The 24,750-nt window shown below is 38.8% G+C and overlaps 1 protein-coding gene across 4 annotated transcripts in view; it reads left to right on the top strand.

The window, feature by feature from the left end:
• The window catches only part of LOC129768245 (uncharacterized), a 524,264-nt gene that overhangs the window by 45,507 nt on the left and 454,007 nt on the right, over positions 1-24,750 (top strand). The window lies entirely within an intron of this gene.

Below are 24,750 nucleotides of genomic sequence, written 5' to 3'. Positions count from 1 at the left end.
CTTGGATATGAAAATTGATTCTGCGAGTTCAGTTGAACGAACAATAGCATTTGACCATCGTTTACCATGGGGAAGATTCAGAAGCTAGAAAAATACTGAAACTACTAAAACCGGGTGAAATGGTGAGTACATTGCAACCGACAACAAATAATAAATTTAAACTTTGCATTGATGGAATTAAAAAAAACCGAATGAGCCCGAAGACACGGTAAAGCGATATTTCAGCATGACAACGCACCGACGCACACTGCCAACGCCGTGAAGGCGCAAAAAAAATCCTAATCTGGGAAACGTCATTAAACTCGCCGTATTCTCCAGAATTTGAATAGTCCTAAAAACGTGCCATGCATTTGTTTTTTTTTGTTTAATTATTTTTGTATTTAAAAAAAACTAGTAAACAAATAGTAAAATAATGGATGATAAAAATGCTTTTTGTTTAATTTATTCAGAGCTCAAAAAAGCCCGGCTTTTGTACCTCTATACCAAAATATCCACTTCAAATTCGATCTGAGCATAACCGGACCTCACCCTCACTACCTGGAACTGTACTAGAAGTCCAATCGCGTTGGTTGTGTTCAATCACTTTTATATATGAAAGTTAAATACAAAAAAACCGACACAGAGAAAATGCTGCCATTTATTGACTTCATGAATTCAAAATTTTCAAAATTTTATGAAACTACCCCACCTATCAAAGTTTGGACTCATTGATAACCAACATCATCGGCCATTCTAATCCAGGAAGAGATCCTGGATTAAAATGGCCGTTGATGTCTGCATCATTCCAAGTCATTTTCGCACCCTTCTTCAATTTGCGATAGTCAATTACCCAACATTTTTCGATTGAGTGGAATTGGGACCAATTGGGAGGATTGAGAACTTTTTTAATGTAACTGACCCCATTGTCACGGAAGCATTGAAGCACCTCTCGATGGCAGCTAGCCCAATCTGGCCAAAACTTCAACTTTGTAAACCTTAATAAACGGAAGGAGTCCATTGCCTTGTTTGTGACGAGAAGCTTGGTTTTCTGTCCACAAATACAAATCTCTTGTCAAATCAATAACTTCCTGGCATAGGGCCTGGCCGGGTAAAAGTGCCCTCAAATCAAATCACTGGCTGTATGGCAAATATTGTATAGGGTACTAAATATGACATTTTGACAATAGTACCATATATTTGAGTTCTTATATGGTACAACATAGGATCTATGGTCATTCAGCTCGCGCAGTCCGAAGACATCGGTCGCAAATTTGTTCGCGTCTATTATAGAGTGGAGATTATACCGTTATCAGTTCGTGGCTGGTGAAGTTATTTCGCCCTAACGGGGTTCTCTTTATTGCGCGAGTGAGGAGAGCAGCAATCACTACCAGCGTGAGGAAGAAGTCCTCCACGGCGGACGCGGTGCGTGTGCCGTATCATCGCTGTGTGTGCTTTAGCATCGTCATCGATTCCATCATCGTGTTGTGGTGCGATATACCGTTGCATCTGTGCCGAGCGATTGCCACGCGGTTCGATTGGGACACCGTTTCATTTTATTCGCATTGGTGTGCGATTTAGGTATAATATATATTAGGTTTAGAAATACAAAAAAAAAATAAAAATTATATTATTTTATATCTGCCGTAATAGCAGAAGGTCATGTTGACATGGAAATTGAAACTACTGTTTCCTCCTCACTAGCTACAACGGGGGCTGGGAAGTCGCTTAAACGCGTTCCCCCCTCAGAAGATGTCTCTTCAGAGAAAGAGGTAATCTACCTTAACAAGCCCCCCTCAAGAAAATTGGCAAACTTTTCCTCTTCGCCCCCTCAATCTCCCGCTCCCGCTTCCGCTCTACTACCGAACTTGCCTCCCAGCCCTACTGATCCCGCTCCCGTTCAACAATCGACCTCGTCCTCCCCCTCAGTTGTTTCCTCTCCTCGTGTCAAGGTCTATCCAGACGATGCACTTGGAGCTGGTCCATGAGTTGTTTTTTTCCGGCCTAAACCAAAAGGAAAGTCAATTAATGTCATTCAGGTTTCGAAAGATCTGGCAAGATTATATTCCTCCCTGGTCGAAATCTCTAAGGTTAGACCGAACAAACTGCGTGTTGTCGTGAGTGATCGGAAACACGCGAATGCAATTGTGATCGACGAGAGATTCTCCCTAGAGTATCGCGTCTACGTGCCCTCCCATGACGTAGAACTCTCGGGGGTGGTAACTGAAACTGGTCTGACGTGCGAAATGATAAAAGAAGGAGTTGGTAAATTTAAAAGACTCCCGTTGGTGGGTGTTAAAATTTCGGACAGCCGCCAACTAGGAAAAGTATCCCAAGAAGAGGGAAAAACTAAATTCACGCCGTCAGACTCGTTTAGAGTAACTTTTGCTGGTTCCGCTCTACCTGACTACGTCATGGTGGGCAAATTGAGATTGCCTGTGCGACTCTTCGTGCCAAAGCCCATGACTTGCCAAAAATGCAAGTCAGTTGGTCACACTTCAGATTATTGTGCCAACAAGGAGCGCTGTGCCACTTGCGGAGAGCAACATGAGGGGAAATCCTGCAGTGCGACTGAGCATAAATGTCCATATTGCGGGGGATCCCCACACGAGCTCTCAGTTTGTGAAACTTACAAGAGTCGCTGGGAGAAACAGAAGCGCTCTTTGAAGGAACGCTCGAAACGCACTTTTGCGGATATTTTAAAGGGCGCTTCTCCACAGGCCCAACGACAACAACATCCAATCTCCTCACACAACATCTTTTCCACGCTGCCAGTTGACGAAATGGAAGCGGACACAGCTCACGGGGCACACCGTTTATTTCCCAAGGGAATCCCCGGCGCAAAAATGTGACCACTCCCAAAATTCAATCACATGTCCCTCCGGTGATAACCCCTGTTAGCTTGCCTAAAAAATCAAGTGCAGCGGACAAGCAAAATCAGGTTCCTCCTGTCTTCCGTGGCAATAGTTCACCTTCGAACGACCCAGCACTCGAGGATCAAAAACCCCAACTGTCCCTATTTTTCCGTCCAGCTCAACTTCCCAATCGGGATTTATAAAGTTGTCTGACCTTTTGGATCAAATCTTCAAGTGTTTTAATGTTTCCGACTCCATCAGAACCATTGTCATTTCAATGCTTCCAGTATTAAAGACAATTTTGCAACAATTGATGCAAACATGGCCCCTCCTTGCAATGATTATCTCTCTTGATGTCTAATTTAAATAGAGAGGTCGGAGATATCACTGTTTTACAGTGGAATTGTCGTAGTCTTATCCCTAAATTGGATACATTCAAATTTTTAATTCGTAAGTTCAATTGTGATGTTTTTGCTCTGTCCGAAACTTGGCTTTCTTCGCGAGATGATCTCTCTTTCCACGATTTTAATATCATACGCTTGGACCGTGATGACAGATACGGAGGGGTGCTATTGGGTATCAATAAGTGCCACTCATTTTTTCGAATTGACCTTCCACCTATTGGAGGGATCGAAGCTGTTGCTTGTCATGCAAACATCAGAGGCAAAGACCTCTGTATTGTCAGCTTGTATTGGCCTCCGAGAGCTGCGGTTAGCCGCAAACAACTTGATGACATGTGCTCACTCCTTCCTGAGCCACGATTGATCTTGGGAGACTTCAACTCTCACGGAACTGCCTGGGGGGAACAGTACGACGACAATCGTTCATCGTTGATATGACCTTTGTAACAGCTTCAATATGACCGTTTTGAATACTGGGGAAACAACACGTGTTCCTAAACCTCCTGATAACCCAAGTGCTCTTGACCTCTCGCTTTGCTCGAATTCACTATCGTTAGATTGCAAGTGGAATGTAATTCAGGATCCCAACGGTAGTGATCATATGCCAATCAAAATTTCCATCACCAATGGGTCAAATTCTTCTGAATCTATAAACATGGCATATGACCTCACAAGACACATTGACTGGAAAAAATATGCGGACGCAATTGCTCTAGCCATCAATTCCAGAGATGGTTTGCCTCCATTGGAGGAGTATAACTTCCTTTCTCGTTTGATATATGACAGCGCGGTTCGCGCTCAAACGAAACCCATCCCAGGCTCCACTTTTCGTCAAAGGCCTCCCAATCCATGGTGGGATAGCCAATGTTCCAAGCTTTATCAGGATAAATCGAACGCATTTAAAGCTTTTCGGAAACGTGGAACCATTGAGAATTTTCAAACGTATTTGGACCTTGAAAATCAATTTAAAAACTTGATCAAAGGGAAAAAACGTGCTTATTGGCGAAATTTCGTGGGAGGTTTGTCACGAGAAACGTCAATGAAAAAATTATGGAAAGTGGCTCGAAACATGAGAAATCGCTCTTCAACGAATGAAAGCGAAGAATATTCACATCGATGGATTGTTAATTTTGCGCGGAAGGTTTGTCCCGATTCCGCTCCTGTGCAAAAAATTGTTCGAGATATACCACAAGATAGGTGCGATCTTGATTCCGGGTTTTCGATGGTAGAATTCTCTCTTGCTCTCCTTTCATGTAACAATTCTGCTCCGGGATCGGATAGAATTAAGTTCAACTTGCTGAAAAACCTCCCTGATGTGGCGAAACATCGCTTGTTGAATTTATTCAATCGGTTTCTGGAGCATAATATTGTTCCAGATGATTGGAGACAAGTGCGAATTATAGCTATTCAAAAACCCGGAAAACCCACGTCCGACTTCAATTCGTACCGCCCAATAGCAATGCTGTCTTGTATACGGAAATTGTTGGAGAAAATGATCTTGTTTCGCCTTGATCGATGGGTTGAAACGGATGGCCTACTCTCAGATACACAATATGGGTTCCGCAGGGGCAAGGGGACGAATGATTGTCTTGCGTTGCTTTCTTCAGAAATTCAAATGGCTTACGCCGAAAAAAAACAAATGGCTTCAGTATTCTTGGACATAAAGGGGGCCTTTGATTCTGTTTCAATAGAGGTTTTGTCAGACAAATTACACTCTCGGGGTCTGCCGCCTCTGTTGAATAATATGTTATATAACTTGCTTTGTGAGAAACAGTTGAATTTTTCTCACGGGGATTCGACAGTAAATCGGGTCTCCTACATGGGCCTCACCCAGGGCTCATGTTTAAGCCCCCTTTTGTACAACTTCTATGTAAGCGACATCGACAATTGTCTTACACAAAATTGCAGCCTAAGACAACTTGCAGATGACGGAGTGGTGTCTGTCGTAGGATCAAACGAATCCGACCTGCAAGGACCCTTACAAGATACTTTGACCAATTTTTCAACCTGGGCCATTGGGCTAGGGATCGAATTCTCCACGGAGAAAACAGAGATGGTGGTTTTTTCTAGGAAGCATAGACCAGCAAAACCAAAGCTTCAACTTTTGGGTAAACCGATCACTCATGCTATGTCATTCAAGTATCTTGGGGTCTGGTTCGACTCCAAATATACTTGGGGGGGGGGGCCCATATTAGGTATCTGAGTAAAAAATGCCAACAAAGAATAAACTTTCTCCGTACAATTACCGGCACCTGGTGGGGAGCCCATCCCGAAGATCTTATAATGTTGTATCGAACAACTATTCTCTCAGTGATGGAGTATGGCAGTTTCTGTTTTCAATCAGCTGCCAAAACACATCTCATTAAACTCGAGCGAATTCAGTATCTTTGTCTCCGTATTGCGTTGGGATGTATGCCCTCAACGCATACCATGAGTCTCGAGGTTTTGGCAGGCGTACTCCCACTAAAAGATCGCTTCAATTTATTATCTCTTCGGTTCCTCATCCGGTGTAAGGTTATGAACCCATTGGTGATCGGAAATTTTGAGCAGCTTATCGAGCTAAATTTTCATTCAGGATTCATGAGCTCATATCATGAATTCATCTCCATGCAGGTTGATCCTTCTTCGTATATTCCCAACCGTGTTTGTTTTCCTGAGTACATCAATTCCTCTGTACATTTTGATCTCTTCATGAAGGAGAAAATCCATGGAATTCCAGATTATCATCGATCGGGGATCGTTCCTACGATCTTCAATGCAAAGTATGGGCGTGTCAATTGTGATAATATGTACTTTACTGATGGGTCCTCTATGAATGAGTCCACAGGATTTGGAGTGTTCAACGAATTTTTTAGCACCTCCCACAGTCTTCAGTATCCTTGCTCAGTGTATATTGCTGAATTGGCAGCAATACACTGGGCGCTGGAAAGCGTTGCCTCACGACCTGTTGAACACTATTACATTGTAACGGATAGTCTTAGCTCTGTCGAAGCTATCCGTTCAGTGAGGCCGGAAAAGCACTCGCCGTACTTCCTTGAGAGAATACGAGAAATTTTGAGTGCTTTAACCAGACGCTGTTATGTCATTACCTTTGTCTGGGTCCCTTCACATTGCTCAATTCCGGGTAACGAGAGGGCTGACTCATTGGCAAAGGTAGGTGCAATTGAAGGCGATATTTATCAGCGTCAAATCGCTTTCAATGAATTTTATTCTTTAGTCCGTAAAGATACCATCGCTAACTGGCAACGTAAGTGGAACGAAGATGAATTGGGTCGGTGGCTTCACTCGATTATCCCTAAGGTTAGCCTCAAACCATGGTTCAAAAGTCTGGACTTAAGTCGGGACTTTATTCGCACCTTCTCTCGACTCATGTCCAATCACTGTTCGTTAGACGCGCTACTCTTTCGTTTTAATCTTGCCGATGGCAATATCTGTGCTTGTGGCCAAGGTTACCACGACATCGAACACGTTGTTTGGTCGTGCGAGGAGTATCTTGTTGCCAGATCGAATTTAGAAAACTCTCTTCGGGCCAGAAGAAGACAGCCCAATGTGCCGGTGAGAGATGTGTTGGCTCGGTTAGACCTTGATTACATGTCCCAAATATATGTCTTCCTAAAAGCTATCGATCTTCGTGTGTGATTGTCCTTATATCCTTATATTCTCCTTTTCCTTTTCCTTCGCGAGAAATCAAATCCCTTCTTACTAACAATAGAATAAGGTGAAATGTAAATACATGTTAGATATAAGATAGGCTTAAGAATTGAGTATGATGAATGTGAGTGCGAATGTGAGTGTGAACATTGTCAACATATCCTTATATCCCTTCCTTTTCCTGAAACAAAATGTCACCCTTCTAAACTCGAGCAAGCCGCGAGTAATCGGTTCTCTACTTCATGAACATTAGAATTAATAAAAAATATTTATATATACTTGTAACTATACAGATAGGAGTTTGGCTCCTTTAAACTTATGTAACTGAGCCTGTAAAAATAAACGATTAAAAAAAAAAAAAAAGAATAGGATCTATGGTGAAAAACGCACCTTTTCTTTTTTTTCACGTCATTCTCGATAGCTTTGAAACAAGAATGTGAAAAAAATACTGAAAGTACATCTTACTAAGGTGTATCGATCAATATTTTCGAACAATTTCATCAAATTTCTTATCTCGGCTCGCACAACGTTTTCAAATCAAAACGATTCAACGTTAATTTTTTACCGCCGAAAGATACAGATTTTTCAGTCAATTCCAAACATGTTAATTGACTTCAGATACGTCTGCTACGACCGTTGCTACGAAATGAACCGTACTTCCGGATTCTAACTGAATCAAACCTTATCTCACCGCTTAATTCAGAATCGGTACGTTTTTAATCGGATATTTGTGATTTAAAATAAAACGTTAGAAGGAGACAATGTTCTGTTTTTTGAAGTTGGGCATGATTTAGGGGTGCCTCAGAGCACTCAAAGTTTTGAATCGAAATTATTTTTTCGATGCCAAATGACTTGAAAATGCATAAAATGTCGAGATCTGGTATTATCTGGAAAAAAAATTTTGGTCGAAAATCAACGTTATGGGACTTAGCCTGAGTGGCCATAAAATCAAAACTTTGAGTGCATGTCCGATTGAGCTGAAAATTTGACAGGCCATTTTTGTTGGAGTAATAAACAAAATTTACATGGTCGGTTCTTCGAATTTGACAATTTTTTTTCTCCATATTTTCATTGCCTCTCAGGCTAAATTCCAAAAGTTCGAATGTCGACCAAAATTTTGTTTTAGAGATGACACCAGATTTAAACCTTTTTGTGCATTTTGAAGTTATTTGACATCGAAAAAAAATTTGATAAATCATATCCGATTGAGCTGAGACATTGCACAGGTAATTTTTTTGGGCCAATAAACAAATTGTACATGGTCGGTTTTTGAAATTCGATGATTATTTTTTTCCATACATCCATTGCCACCCTAATATTTATAGCTAACATCCAAAAACATTCGATTATGAATTCAACAGAAGGCGCATAAAATTAAAAAAATATATATAAATCTGACGCTAATCTCGAAAATTATCGGAACATTTGCGAACAGCTCAACTCAACTGTCAAAGACGTCTTTGAAGATTACATCTCAAATACGTAGTCCAACATAAAGTCTAACCCAAATTGTTTCTTAAATTACATAAAAACTAAATTTAAAAGCAATAGTTTTCCATCACGCATGCATCTAGACGAAACCCAGTGACGAATGACCCAGTGGTGGCGTCAGAAAACTAACTACCAGTGAAATTTTTGTGGCATTAAATAAGCTTGACGTCTGCGAATGACGGATCTCTATAGTAGCATGTCTGAAACTATTGCGAACCAGAGCTGTGGGTCCGAAGCCCCAAAAAAGGAGGATGGTTGTAATAGCTGTTATCCATGGTTATTATAGAAAGAATGTAATGGATAAACCCCAAGGTCAAGGTGTTACGTGACCCGTGCCGAGGGATGCATGGTAAGGGGGGGGGGGGTTGTTAATGAAATACCCTGTATATGACGGACCCTGTGGAGCACCGGGGCGGCCTCCACAGTATTTTCTGCATTAAGTATTGCATTAAGCGGGTCACTGATGTAGCTGATCTTCTTTACCGCCCAACTCGTGGGGCTCACATGAACAATCCTAACAAGCTTTTCGGGTTCCGGTAGCCTCTCCCTGAATAATGGAGACGAACAAAATGTTGGACAGAATTAAGTTTATTTAGGTGAACCTTCATCACGCCAAGGGAGCAAGCAGCGTCCTATGCAGCAGGTTCATTTACGAAACATTGGATGTGGCTCTTACTTAAGAGCCTTGGTTCTATTATTCTAGGATTCGAGGAATCTCTACACAAAAATGTAAGCTTCTCTATGATAGCACACAAACTGCACCAAGAGCAGCAATTCTTATACGGTATAACCAACCACATAATTTATCAACTGTGACATCGTGACAACACGATTGAAGATTCCAACGACCCGAGGGAAAACCGTTATCATCGTCGCTTCAGCTTATTTCCCCGGAGATAACGTTGAAGCTCCTCCATTTGAAGTTGCTACGCTGATACAACACTGTAAATTAAATAACAATTCATATAGGACAATTCATCATAGGATGTGACGCCAATGCCCACCATACGGTCTGGGGCAGTAGCGACCAGTCTTGCTAATGGTCACCATCGTATGAAGGTAATATCATATTATCAGGCACGTAGCGTAACCGGCACGACACGTTTCATGCAAGACAAATATTATTGCGTGTGTTTCAAATGTGTATGCGTATATATAGCGGAACGGCTCCGGACATACACAGCACGTTTCAGACAAATGCATGAAGAAGTTCTTGAAAAGAATATTCTGCCGGTGCCGGGCACGAACTACACGGGCGAGTAGCACCATACATACAAATCAAACGTCGAAGTTCGTGGTATGGGTGCGTTCGTCGCTCTTCGGTACGACATCGGTTCAATCACCAGTAGCATTTCTCCGCTCCGTGTGCTCTGCCGGTCCGTACAGAGAAGTTGCTATGCCTGATGATATGAATACATCATGTATTTGTCTGCCGGTGTCGGTACGTGCCGTTTACGCTACGTGCTGGATAATATAAAACGGCCTTGACTGTTCATGGAGACGTATGTGCTGTGTCATTAATGAACATCATAAAATGAACAGTCAAACAACCGTCGAACTAATAATGTCATATGACATTTCGTCTTGTTTTCGTCTTATTCATTAGATATCCCTCGCCCGTAATTATACAACAGTACACGGGGAACGCTCACCGCTGTATGCCCGTGTAGTTCGTGCCCGGCACCAGCAAAATATTCTTTTCGAGAATTCCTTCATGCATTTGTCTGAAACTATCAGTTAAAACATATAATATTTAATTATAATTCTGGTGATCTTTTAATCGAACAATTCACAGATCCGAGAAAAACAAATTGGGATAGTTATCATTCCAAACTTCAGGAGAAAATTTTGATTTCAGTGGAAAGTATTTCATCCACTGAACAGCTTGAAATAATTTTATCAGAATTTGAAACCCATATTAAATCCACCTTCGAAGAAAACTGTCCACTGAAGCAAAAAACTTCAAGTAAGGATGCATCTTGGTGGAACAAAAAACTTGAATCTAAGAGAAGGGATTGGAAGTTCACCTGTGAACAGGTAGAAAGTTTACTTGTTGTAGCAAGACTTCATAAAGCCCTTTCTAAGGATCACACCAACGGGCTTGGTAGTTTGAAAAAAGGAAGTGGTCAATATACAACACTTAGTATCATGATATACAGGGTTTTCCATTTCGGGCTTTCGAAAGTATACAGCCCTGCGCTGACAACCGTTTGACATAGCTGTCCACCAAAGCGTCATATCGTTAGTTGAATGTCTGCCATTTTACAATATGGATCGTTTTAGCATCGCACAACGTGTTAATTTTGTTAAATTATACTATGAAAATGATGAAAAACCGGCAAATGTTTTTCGAGCATTACGGACGGATTTTGGTCGTCATGGACGGCCTACAGAGCACACAATCGCTAATGTAGTGCGTAAATTCGAACAAACTGAATCCGTAGCGGATATTGTGAAACCTGTGCATCATCGTAATGTGCGTTCGGCCGAAAATATTGCTGCTGTTGCTGCCAGTGTGGAGGATGACCCGAATGTTTCGATTCCACGGCGTGCTCAGCAATTGGGCTTGTCAAACACATCATTGTGGTGAATTTTGCATTTGGACTTGCACCTACATCCATATAAAGTCCAACTGGTACAAAAATTAGAGCGTGGTGACCATGGAATGCGTCGGGCATACGTCGATTGGGTGAACGAACAACAGTAGCAAAAAACTTTCGCATCAAATTTTCTTCAGCGATGAGGCACATTTCGAGCTCGGTGGCTATGTGAACACCCAAAATTTCCGTATATGGGGCTCAGAAAATCCACACGTGATTGTTGAGATGCCATTGCATCCGCCAAAAGTCACTGTTTGGTGCCGTATTTCTTTGAAAATGAGGACGGCGAGACGGTAACTGTGAATGGTGAGCGCTATGGCCGCATGTTAACCGATTTTTTTTGCCACAAATTGATTATATGGATACGGATGACATGTGGTTTCAGCAGGACGGCGCCACGTGCCACACAACACGACCGAACATGGCCATATTGCGAACGAAATTTGAGGGACGCATAATTCGCGTTTTAGTGATGCCAATTGGCCGTCCAGATCATACGATTTGAACCCGCTAGACTTTTTTTGTGGGGTTATGCGAAAGACCGTGTCTATGCCAACTCTCCGCAAACTCTTGAACATTTGAAAGACAACATTCGTGAAGTTATGACCAAGATACCGCCCCATATGTGCCGAAAAATCATCGAAAATTACCTGTTCCGGATCAAGGTGTGCGAGGAAGCCCTAGGTGGACATTTGAATGATGTTGCATTTCACACATAATGGCATAAACGAAACTTTAATTTGAAATAAAAGTTTCATCGAAATTCGAATTCTAAGTGTGTTTTATTTCAATTTACTTTCGGAATTTAAAGTTGGAAAACCCTGTACAACACTATACAACACTTAGTATCATGATAGAAAAACACTCCCCAAGCTCATCCAATTGACTTCCGGACACGAACAGGTCTTCAATACAATACAATCTTGTCCAATCAGAGACGAGAATAGAGCTAATGAATTGGCTAGGGCGGTCTTTACGAAGTCAAGGGTTGAGTGGGCAGTGGATTCCTTGAAGCCCTTTAAATCTCCAGGACCAGACGGGATTTATCCGGTGCTGTTACAAAAAAGCAAGGATATCACTGTCCCTCTTCTAACGGAGATGTTTAGAGCTAGTATGGTACTAAGCTACATTCCTAGTAAATGGGGAGAAGTCCGGGTTATGTTCATTCCCAAGGCTGGTAAACGTGACAGGACGACTTCCAAAGCGTATAGACCAATTAGTCTAACATCTGTCATCTTAAAAATGATAGAAAAGGTCATTGATCTCCATATCAAATCATAATATTTGAACAGGAGACCATAGAACAAATTTCAATTTGCCTACCAAGAAAACTGAAACAGCGCTTCACACGTTAATTTCAAAAATAGAGAAGTCTTTTGATGCTAAAGAAATCTCATTTACAGCTTTTCTTGATATTGAGGGATCAAGATTTCTAATAGAATGCAAACAGCCCTTAACTATACTCTCAAATGGTGAACTTGGAATGACTTAGTGTCAATCCTTTAAAAACAGGCATATTTCCAATTACCGGAAAAAGAAAGTATGAGATTGCACCTCTTAGATGTGGAGGTGTACAATTAGAGTTTTCAAAACGAACCAAATATTTAGGTGTATGCTTGACCGAAACAGTAAATTGGAACGACCAACTGGAGTATGCAATATCTAAAGCCCAGATTGCGCTCTGGAGTTGTAGTAGTATATTCGGGAAAAAGTGGGGACTAAAACCGAGAATGATTCACTGGATTTACACGGCCATTGTGAGACCCAGACTATCACATGCTTCACTAGTGTGTAGGCCCCCACTACACAAATATCAGTCCAGAAAAAACTCGATAAACTGCTACGTCTGGCATGCTTATGAATAACTGGAGCAATACCCAGCTCACCATCCAAAACCCTAGGTGCTCTTTTCTACCTTCTACCCTTGCATCAATATGTGTAACTTGAAGTAGAGAAAGGTGCTCCTAGGCTGAAACGTAATAAAATATTTTCTAGAAGGAGAACTCACAGGGCATTTACAAATCCTGAAAGATTTTCAACTGAACACGATAGTAAGCATGAATGAAGACTGGATGGAAACAAAGACTAACTTCAGTGTTCTCTACAATGTGATTGAAGTCAATCGCAACGAATGGGATGAAGGTGGTCCCAAAACTCGTCCATGATCACTCGTGTTTTATACCGATGGATCTAAAATTGGTAAATCTACGGGAACTGAGAATACTGGACCAGGAATCGACATGTCAATTCCAATCGGACAGTGGCCTACAGTTTTTCAAGCAGAAATACAAGCTATTCTAACATGTACAAATATGGGTTTGACTATAAAATATAGGTATGCCAATGTGACTTGTTAAATTCCTCTTTTAAATTAAACAAATTAATTACTCAGCCAGTTTTCGAGCCAGTATTAAGTAGTATGGAGATTGTATTGGTCTACAATAGATGGGAACAATAAAAACCGCTTTTCATCACCATGTTGTTATCGCGGGTGGCGTTTTAAAAACATCTGAGTACATGTTAGTTATAAAATCCATTACCGCTAGAGAATAAGCCTACTCGACAACAATTTTTGAATGACAATGTATCCACAGCACCCGGGAGTGCCTGTCAGCGACAGAAAGTCGCAATAGTTTACATTAGAAAATAACCAAAAAAGCCATGATCATAACTTCTGAAAGCATCCACACCCGTAAAAAAGAAACTTTAGAATGTTATCTCCATCTCCCACGAAATAAATAGCTTATTTCAGAGTCTTTTCCACATCCTCTCATCCGAACTCTAACCACTCCTTTTGCTAACATTTCCCAAATGGATGTGGAAAATGTGTGCTGTTCCAAATCAAAACGGATAGTAGATAGTATGGCGGAAGGCATGATTGAGATAAAAATGTATATTCACATACATAAACACACACACATATCTCCGTTGAGCGCCCCCTACAATGAAAAAGGGTACAGTCGGCAGATACTTTCGTTTCCTCAATTTCCTCCGTACGGTCGCTTACTTCCGTTGTGAGGGGGCTCGCGTTGTTGCCTGGTATCGAGCTGACGCAGCAAAACTCATCCTCGAAGCTACAACGGCAGCGGGATTGGACAAAAGTTGGTTACAGCTGTTCGGCAATTGTCGCTCAATCTAGTGTGAATACACTAGATTCAGTTACACGCTTCCATTCGATGACAGTAATAACTACCAAAACTTTCGTAGTTTCTCTTATAGTCCGGAAGCTTAAACGTGCGGTTTGATGCGATCACTTGTCCGGGTGGAACGGATGATGTCGACGACTGAATTCAATTTGCTTTCACTGTTTGTATTCTACTATTAAGATGGCATTTATCCAACATAACCGTCCCTCACATCGCGACGGATTCTATGCTCGATTTACAATTGTGTGTCTATTGCGGGTACCTTTGTATCCTTACTGTAGTCTCTGCTAACGGAAAAGTAGAGGGAAAAGTATTGCTCGCTCAATTCGCTTCCATATTGTCGACTTCATCGTAATCAGCCTCACTGTGCCTTGAGCTGCCATGAAAAGACTGTCAGAGGCACCAGTCAAAGGGCGGAAGGGCGCTTGAATCAAATACAAGATGAATGAGCGGACTGAGATAAAAGAAGAAAAAAAAATAGTAGGTTGTGTTCGAGACACGACCGCTTTGTTGACGTAGAACTACGCTGTAGTTTAATTCAAGTCGCTTGTTTATAACTGCGGATATTATTTTATAATGCTACGAAAATTTTGAAATAATCATTCTACCAGTTTGGTAGCCCTGAAATGTTTTTTTTAATGTAGAATCATTTGACGATGATTGTTTATGATTCATTCTTGTGCTCGCAGAACAATGCATGCTCGAGATAAGCGCAGCTGTCATCCTTAGTGGAAAAAGTTTTGCTACTGGCAAGCGAAACCATACACATACAAAAATTTGAGAACGACATTTACTTTATTGGTTACTAAATAAACGAAAAAAATTCTATCTGTTAATCTCAACAACCTCGAAAAGAATAGCACTGCTTCATTATGATCAAGATTAGCGCAAATGCAATCCTAGTTGGAAGCAGTTTTACGACTGGCACGTGAGCCCAAATACATTAATAACTCAATATAACTTATTGAACAACTTGGTATTCCCCAAATAATTTATTGGTGCACAATCTTAATACCTGCTTCACCATAGTGTCAGTTCAATGCATTTTTTTTTTGTTAAATCGTTTATTTTTACAGGCTCAGTTACATAAGTTTAAAGGAGCCAAACTCCTATCTGTATTGTTACAAGTATATATAAACATTTTTCATTAATTCTAGTGTTAATGAAGTAGAGAACCGATTACTCGCGGTTTGCTCGAGTTTAGAAGGGTGACATTTTTTTCAGGAAAAGGAAGGGATATAAGGATATGTTGACAATGTTCACACTCACATTCGCACTCACATTCATCATACTCAATTCTTAAGCCTATAATTCAATGCATTTATGAGAGAAAACAAACAATGTTAACTGCTTGGAAAAAGGCTGAATATTTGCCTAAGCAGAGATTCATTACCAATACCGTAGCGTAGATATTTCCCTCCCGCTATCTCCCCTCCTTGTTTATATTATTGCATAATTTGCAACACCAAACAATCGTCAATCATAGCATAAAAAATAGGCGATTGTTGCATCTTTACAGTGCCAATGCACACGGGAGCAGATACAAATGGGGTTTCAGCGTAGCGAAGATGAACTATTTTTACGTACGGGTTATGAAGCACGCAAATAGCAACTAAATATACATACTTATCTCCGTTTTGCGCTCTTCTCAACAGAAGCCCTTTCTGTTAATATTGCCAGTCTAGATAAGCTTAGCTGTCATCCTTTGTGAAGAGAGTTTACTTACCGTAATAAGAAACCAAATCACTGACAAAATTCCAGAACATTTATTTTCTTGGTGAGCTGACAATAACCTACCTTGATGATTCCCCACACAATTATGCAGCTCAGAACCTTAATGCAATGACGTCAGTTTGTTGCAATGATTACAATGCCAGAAGTATCATCGTGTGAGTAATTTGGTCGCGTCCACAGCTCAATCCGAAACGAAGACATGTGATGACGCAAAACAAGGAAGAACAAGCGCTATTCATTGCTTTGAATACAGAACGATACTAAAAATTTGCCTTCCTTCCTTGCTTGTGACTTCAAACTTCTTCAGTTAATTCGTCTCTAACCTTCAAAAAGGCCCTTGGAAAACTTCACTTTATCCGTAATCCTTAATCCTATCCTTGAGAAAGGCATTCGATCCCCCATCATTCACCTCGCCCAGCACCGATGTTGTTCAGTCGATTTCTTCACGAAGAATGAAAGTTTGCCTACGCGAGATCCACTGTTTTTGCTCTATGCATATATTCCCATTCATTCTTCTTCTTTTCCTTTGTTCACGGAGACTTTACATCTTACGATTTCCCCTTCGTTGCTCGTCGATAGTTACTCGTACAAATATATGGGAAAATGGGATTGCTTCCAATTTTCATCAATTTAAACCATATACAGACTATGGGATTGTAATGTAAAGCATATCAAACAAATCTTATGGAATTTCCGATTCGTTTGGCATGTAAATCGCCAAAATCCGTTCGCGGCAAAAATTGTTATTAACGTTCAGTTTATTTCACAAAAACGTGACCTGTTTTCTGATTTGGCACTCTTAATGCAAGACGTAGTTCTACGTCAAAAAGAAGCTCTACTTTAGATCTAAGCCTTTTTCAGTGTGTTCACAATGGAAAGGATAATGGGAACATCCCTGCTAATGAGAGCAGAAGCTTTCTTGTTTAAGACAACGAGCGAAAGGGGTTTTTTCTGCTCTTGTTTTATTGTTTCCTCTTTTTTGCTACAGATCGTAGCAATCTGAGTATCAAGTCAAGTTTCGACATTACACGTATTAAGAACGCTGGAAGTAGTTTCTTTTAGCTACATCCGTGGTTGCTTTCCGCATAGGGCTCGGTATCGGTGGAGTGGGTCCTGCGAAGAAGCTCAGTTTTGTTACGATTATTAGCAGCGGAAGATTATGTGATTAGGAAGTGTGCTATTCGGAGGGATTGAAAAGATCGCACACGAGTAAGGCAAGAAGGTACCCCCTTTGTCTGTTAGATTATACCAGTTATCGATAACACGAATCCGATATCGTCATCGATATGCTTCTAATAACGACTTCAACTAACGTTCTCCGTATAGAGCAATTCCAAATGAAATCAACAATAGACAAAACATGAGTATTTTGATTCGAATGAAAGTTTGTATTCCGTTTGGGTTGAAGGAAAAATGAGTTTTACACAGCAATTGGGATTTTTTTGACTCAAGCGTAACTTTTGAAAAGGGCGTATCGATTTTAGTAGGAGAAATCTTTGATGATTTATATCTCAAAAACTATGAGTCGTACCGAAATAGTGTCTTAGAAAGAGTTATAGAGTATTAATGTCTAAACATGAAAAAAATATACACTGAGAAAAAAAATAGTACTCTTTTTTTATTTACAAAAAAAACTTTAATTTTCAATATCCAAACTACATATTTTTAATTTTTTTTTTATTTTTTCATATAAAATAGAAGTCATGCAAAAAATTTAAAAAATGAGTCCAAGATGGTAAACCTATTTATGACGAACTTTGTGGAACATCGATTTTTTATGAATTTTCGAAACTTCGAACTTTTGCATGTTAACAATCATTTTTAGCCACAAATTATGATTCCTGATGTGATTTAAAACAAAAAAGCTCATTATAAATCTCCTTCTAAATGTAGCCATTCTCGAGATATTTTGAAACATATTTCTAATTTATTGTCTTTTTTATAGTAAATATTCCCTTTTAATATGTTTGTCGTGTTATACCGTCATGTTCATGAAATTTTATGAATTTGCTTATAATTTCCAACAACTTTTCCAAGTACATCATAACGGTAAAAATATATGTTTAGGAGTTACGTTGAAAATCATTTGAACACATGTAGGTTAATATAAAATGTAGCGATATTAAAAAATGTTTTTTTATCTTAATACAAACATTTAATATGTTATGCATGTTGCGCAAACACAACATTTATAAAAGGAAAAAATATAATGCTATACAATTTGGTCAAATAATTCCTATATTTATCGGAGTTTAAGAGATACTAATAATAATACTAGAATTTTTGGCATTTATTTTTTATCAACATTTATTTTCATCAACTAACAATTTTGTTGTATATAATTTAATTTTTTCATTATTTTCTTATATTTCTATGCACATTATGATAACTTGCTGCATTGTCGTTAGAGTACAACTTTGCTGCTACTTCATTCTCGGATACAGGTACAAAAGAATTATACTTTTGGGGTACCTGGAATTTGTTTGGTGTTATCATACATGCTACTCAACTCTTTCACACCCTGATCATATTCTTCTTGTGACATATATGAAAATGACAATTTTGTAAGATAGTCTTCTTTTCGCTTGCTAGCCCAGTCAAATAACGTTTTTGCACTCGTAATCGGATGTTCATGCTGCCTAGACATACTAGCTCTTGTTGCCATCCGTTTTAATGTACCGCCAATTGCATCACAAGGTCCTTTGCCGTGTGATGTGGCAAAAAAATGCCATTCAGCGTCAATGTCGTATTTCGATTTAAACTGAAATAAACTCGCAAAATTTCTTCATATTTTTATACTGGGATGCAGCACCATCCGACATGAATTTTATTCTTTTTACCTGCATTTGTTGTTTCAAAAAAGTTACCAATTTAGAAATAAATACTTGTACAGCGGTTGTGTCATGACTTAAAACTTCAGATATAACTACAAAGCTTAAATTTGCCAGAGAACCTTTTTCATCTCTATAATAAACAACGAATGGATGGATTGTTGCTTGATCATTGTTCCAGTGATGACTTTGAACTTCATCTTGAAACACAAATGAATAATTTTCGGAAAAATCGCAAATCACAACAACCTCATTTTCCTGCAATTTAGATTTTATATTGTTAAGAAATGTGGACTGTTGTGTTTTAATGTAATCATGATTAAGTAATTTTTCTATTTATCGCAAAAATACGATACAAATTCTTCCACCGGTTTTACAAGAGGTTTTATGTCGCATCGATCAGTAGAAATCCATTGTACATAAGTGATTTCAATTAAATTGCTTTCCTGAAGCTCATCTAGAAACCAGTTTCCAAACTCGTCCATTGTTGGGCATTTTTTACATTCACGAAGGTAACAGTATTTTGATCTATTTGATATGTTACATAGTATTTTTTCTATATATTCTTTGCATTCAATGTTAAAGGAATATTTTTTGAGACTATGAAGCATAACATTAACATTTTCATGGAATGTTCAAACTGTTGATGGCACTTCTTCTAAAGTATTTCCTACTGCGGTACTGAACTGCTCCTCAGCATTACACTGCTTTGGTTTGGAAGAGTATACAGATAAACGGCATGATCCGCAAATTTTTAAAGATGTATCTAAAAGGATATTGCATCCCATTGATTTAAGTTTCTCAATCATTGACCGATTTTCGGAAACGGTCTACAACACGAAAAAAAAAATTTTGTGGCCCATTGTGGTATACTGTTATTCACTCTATAAGGAAGATTGTTCGACTGATGAACGATGTTTGAATATGAGTAACTTTATATACATTATAGAGGTACCTTAAAGATACCTGACTTTATATACCTGTACAGAGGTAGCTTAGATATACCTGACTTCAGGCATAATCTAGGCATAACGTAAACAAGTTAATTAAATTTGTACCCATAACGTCCGGTTGAATCAACAAGGTGTATTCGTTGTTGGAATTTCAATTCTACTGTTCGTGTTTTGATTGTTTAACACGAATAATATGTTAAAAGTTTGTATTAAGATAAAAAAAACATTTTTTAACATCGCTACGTTTTGTGTTAACTCACATGTCTTCAAATGTTTTTCAACGTAACTCCTAAACAAATATTTTTACCATAATTATGTATTTGGAAAAGTTTTTGGAAATTATAAGCAAATTCATAAAATTTCATGAACATGACGGTATAACACGACAAACATATTAAAAGGGAATATTTACTATAAAAGAGACAATAAATTAAAAATATTTTTTAAAATATCTCGAGAATGGCTACATTTAGAAGCAGATTTATAATGATTTTTTGACGTGGGACTACGTCTAACCGGAATATATGGAGGGTAAAATGAAAACCTAAACACAGAACATGCAGGAAAAAATGAAAGATTTCGAATGCTTATAGCTCGAACATTTCGTACTGGATAGGAGAGATGTTTGCATCACTTGATAGGGAATATTTCTACGCATCTATCGCAACTAACAAAATGTTGTTTTTCATTAGATAAACAATTGAATAACTGTAAAATATTAGGCGTTATCTAAACGCCCTAACTGCATCGTTTTGATTGTCCCGATTTACGGTTTCCCTAACACAGCCATCAAAACCAAGCAGCCTTGGGGAAATCGGCATTGCAAATACATTAAAGTAGGGGGACTTTTGTTCTCATCGAAAAATGTTCCCTAACACAGACTTTAAAACCAAGCAGCGAAATCGGCATTGCAAACACACGAAACTAGAGGCGAATGAACTGAAAAGTTTAAACCTTCTTAAAGCCAAAAAGAAGAAGAAGAAGAACACACGAAAGAGCCTAGAGGCGAGTGAACTGAAAAGTTTAAACCCTCTTAAAGCCAAAAAGAAGAAAAAGAACACACGAAAGTAGGGGGAGCTTTTGTTCCCACCGAAATGTGTTCCCTAATAGAGATTTCTAAACCAAGGTGCCTGGAGAAATCGGTATTTCAAATTCATGCAAGTCGGGGGTATTTTTGTTCCGACTGGAATGTGTTTCCCTAACACAGACTTCAAATCCATGAAGCGTGGGGAAATCGGCATTGCGAATTCATACAAATCGGGGGTATTTTTGTTCCGATTGAAATGTGTTTCCCTAACACAGACTTCAAAACCGAGGTTTCTGGGGAAATCGGCTCTGCAAATAAATGCAAACTGGGAGTACTTTTGTCCTCGCTTGCCTTTGTGCAGAGTGGGATATGTCTGTCCTAACATGATCTTCTAAACTTAGGAACCTGGGAAAATCGTGCAGCCACTAGAAGCGAATGAACTTCCCAGTTTCAAGCAAATCCGAGATTCGAGAAGTATGTACACTTTTGGGACTTCAGAGGGAAATGTAAAATAAAATAATCGTTTGATAATTTTTTTTTGTCTTTATTGGAAAGATTTTCAGCCTTAGGCTGGTTCATCAAACGTTTGATAATTCTTCCGTACATATATTTTGTTCTAGTCATCATACCAAACGTAAAAGGTCCGTCATTAAATTTACTTGTAACGAAGAACAATCAATCACAATAAATGAATTGACTTTACACGGCATTTGTTCATTTTTTTCACTCACAGAGCAAATATATTGAACTCAATTGAATTTGGAAACTGTTGCATTCAATCAAGAATTTAATCAATACAAACGAATGATTGCTAAGCTAAGGTAGTTCCACGTGAACCTTGCGGTTATATCATAGATATAACCCACTCATTTTTTTTTAAATCACATCAGAAATCATAATTTGTGGCTAAAAATGATTGAAAATTCGAAGTTTCGGAAATTCATAAAAATTCGATGTTCCACAAAGTTCGTCAAAAATAGTTTTACCATCTTGGACCCATTTTTTAAATTTAAAATTTTTAAAATTCTATTTTATTTGAAAAAATTAAAAAATATGTTTTTTTGGATATTGCAAATTAAAGTATTTTTTTGTAAATAAAAAAAGAGTACTAATTTTTTTTTCTCAGTGTATATTTTTTTTCATGTTAAGACATCAATACGTCATAACTCTTTCTAAGACACATAAATTATCAAAGATTTCTCATACTAAAATCGATACGCCCTTTTCAAAAGTTACGCTTGAGTCAAAAAATTCCCAATTGCTGTGGAAAACTCATATTTCCTCCAACCCATACAAACTTTCATTCGAATCAAAAAAACATGTTTTTAAAATCTGCATTTTTTGGACGATTTCAGTTGGAATTGCACATCTGTATAATAACGAATCAATTTTCTAAAGCCTGAAAAAAAAATTATAGGAGGTTGTGTCCAAGATACGACCGCATTGCTGACGTAGAACTACGCTGTTATATTATAAAAGTCGCTTGTTTAAACCTTCGGATATTATTCTATAATGCTGTGAAATTTTAGAAACAACTGCTTAGTAGAACAAACTCTGAAAAGCTTTTTTTCATTGTAGAATCAGTTGACGATAGTTGACTGATGATTCATTTTTGCCTTCGCAGAACAATACACTAGCTGATCGTATGTCGCAATTTATTTCATGTCAATGCATTGAAAATTTACCTCGAACGCTATTCCGGTGGCCTTTTTCGCAATTGACATTACTCGGTTACAGTTGATTATACCAATATATCTTTGGCACCGCGAGGAAACAACAACAATAACAACACTTGCAAGCATCAAATATCATGCTACATGTTATTTAGTATTGTCTCAGTGGGATTGCACCTCCAGGCATCGTTCGTACAACGTAAACCAAGCGCCAAACAAGCGTTCGCCATAGCATGCATACAGAACCATACATTGGTGGCTTGAAACTACTAGGAATATAAACACTTCTCATCATTTTGCGCTATTCTCAAAAGAAACACTTCTGTTTATATTACTGGCCTCGAAAAAAAGTTGCATTACTTTCTCATACTCGAGCTAAGCGCAGTTGTCACCCTTAGTGGAGGAAGTTTTGCTACTGGCAAGCGAAACCTAATCACATACAAAATTACTGAACGACATTCACTATCTTGGTGATTAAACAAGCGAAAAAAACTCGTTTTTTAATATCAACAACCTCGAAAACAGTAGCATTGCTTCATTATGACCAAGACTAGTGCAAATGCAATCCTAGTTGAAGGCAGTTTTGCGACTGGCACGCGAACCCAAATAACTTATAACATTCCAGTAAGACATGGGTATTCCCCAAATGATTTTTGACGTGGGACTACGTCTAACCGGAATATATAGGGGGTAAAATGAAAACCTAAATACAGAACATGCAGGATATAATGCAAGATTTCGAATGCTTATAACTCAAACATTTCTTACTGGATCGGAAAGATGTTTGCATCAATTGATAGGAAATATTTCTACGCATCTATCGCAATTAATAAAATGTTATTTTTCATTAGATAAACAATTGGATAAATGTAAAATGTTAAGCGTTACCTAAACGCTCTAACTGCCAAGTTTTGATTGGCCCGATTAACGGTTTCCCCATCACAGCCATCAAAACCAAGCAGCCTTGGGGAAATCGGCATTGCAAATACATGGAAGAAAGGGGACTTTTGTTCTCACCGAAATATGTTCCCTAACACAGACTTCAAAACCAAGCAGCGTTGGAGTAATCGGCATTGCAAATACATGAAGGTAGGGAGAGCTTTTATTCCCACCGAAATGTGTTCCCTAACAAAGATTCCAAAACTAAGGTACCTGGGGGAAATCGGCATTGCAAATAAATGCAAGTCGGGGGTATTTTTGTCCCGACTGAAATGTATTTCCCTAACACAGACTTCAAATCCATGGAGCGTGTTGAAATTGCCATTGCAAAATCATGCAGGTCGTGGGTATTTTTGTTCCGATTGAAATGTGTTTCCCTAACACAGACTTCAAATCCATGGAGTGTGTGAAAATTGTCAAGATGTGTGGGGAAATCGGTTTTGCAAAAGAATGCGAAATGCGAGCACTTTTATACTCGCTTGCCTTTGTACAGTCTAGAATATGTTTCCCTAACACGGTCTTCTAAACTAAGGAACCTGGGAAAATCTTTCAGACACTAGAGGCGAATGAACATTCAAGTTTAAAGCATCTGTAGTATAAAAACTAGAAGTTGATGTTGTTGATTCATGCAAGCCGGGGATACTTCTGCACCCGTATGTTTTGTTTTGCTCTCAAAAAAGCGTTCTCCTAACACGGATTACAAAAAGTTACGAACACAACGCTTTGGCTCCGTTATTCAAGATTGCATTGAAGGATATGCCTTCAAATCCTCTACTCACTGAATTTCTACGCATACCATTCGATGATTAGGCAAAATGTTGATAACCGTTTACTGCGATAACGCCTATTGATTAAACAATGTGCGTTCGACGTACATGTCAAAATCGAAATTGAGTGCCTGAAGTTCATCAAATCCAGCAAATTCGCAGTTCGAGAAGTACGTACACTTGAGAGATGCAAACTTCAGAGGGAAATGTAAAATAAAATAATCGTTCGATAATTCTTCCGTTCATATATTTTGTCCTAGGAATCATACCTAACGTAAAAGAACTTTCATTTAATTTACTTGTAACGGATAAAATTATCTATCACAATGTATGAATTGACCTTACATGGCATTTATTCAGTCTTTTTACTCACAAAGCAAATAAATTGAATTCAATTGAATTCGGAAATTGTTTCATTCAATCAAAAGTTTAATCAACACAAACAAATGATTACTAAGCTAAGGTAGTCCCACGTCAACCTTGCGGTTATATCATAGGTATAACCCACCCATTTTTTGGCGCACAAACTTAACGCCTGCTTCGCCATGACGTCAGTTTAATACATTCATGCAATGTCAAAAGCACCATCGAAGCCCTTATGACGGAAAACAAACAATGTTCACTGCTTGGAAAAAGACTGAATTATGCCACACAGCTTGTACTCTGCTGTAACACCCATCGATGCAAATTCGCTGATGAGTTTGTC

Source organism: Toxorhynchites rutilus, chromosome 2, assembly GCF_029784135.1.
Source record: "Toxorhynchites rutilus septentrionalis strain SRP chromosome 2, ASM2978413v1, whole genome shotgun sequence".
Classification (NCBI taxonomy): Eukaryota; Metazoa; Arthropoda; class Insecta; order Diptera; family Culicidae; genus Toxorhynchites; species Toxorhynchites rutilus.
This window is presented reverse-complemented; position numbering and strand designations above follow the sequence as displayed.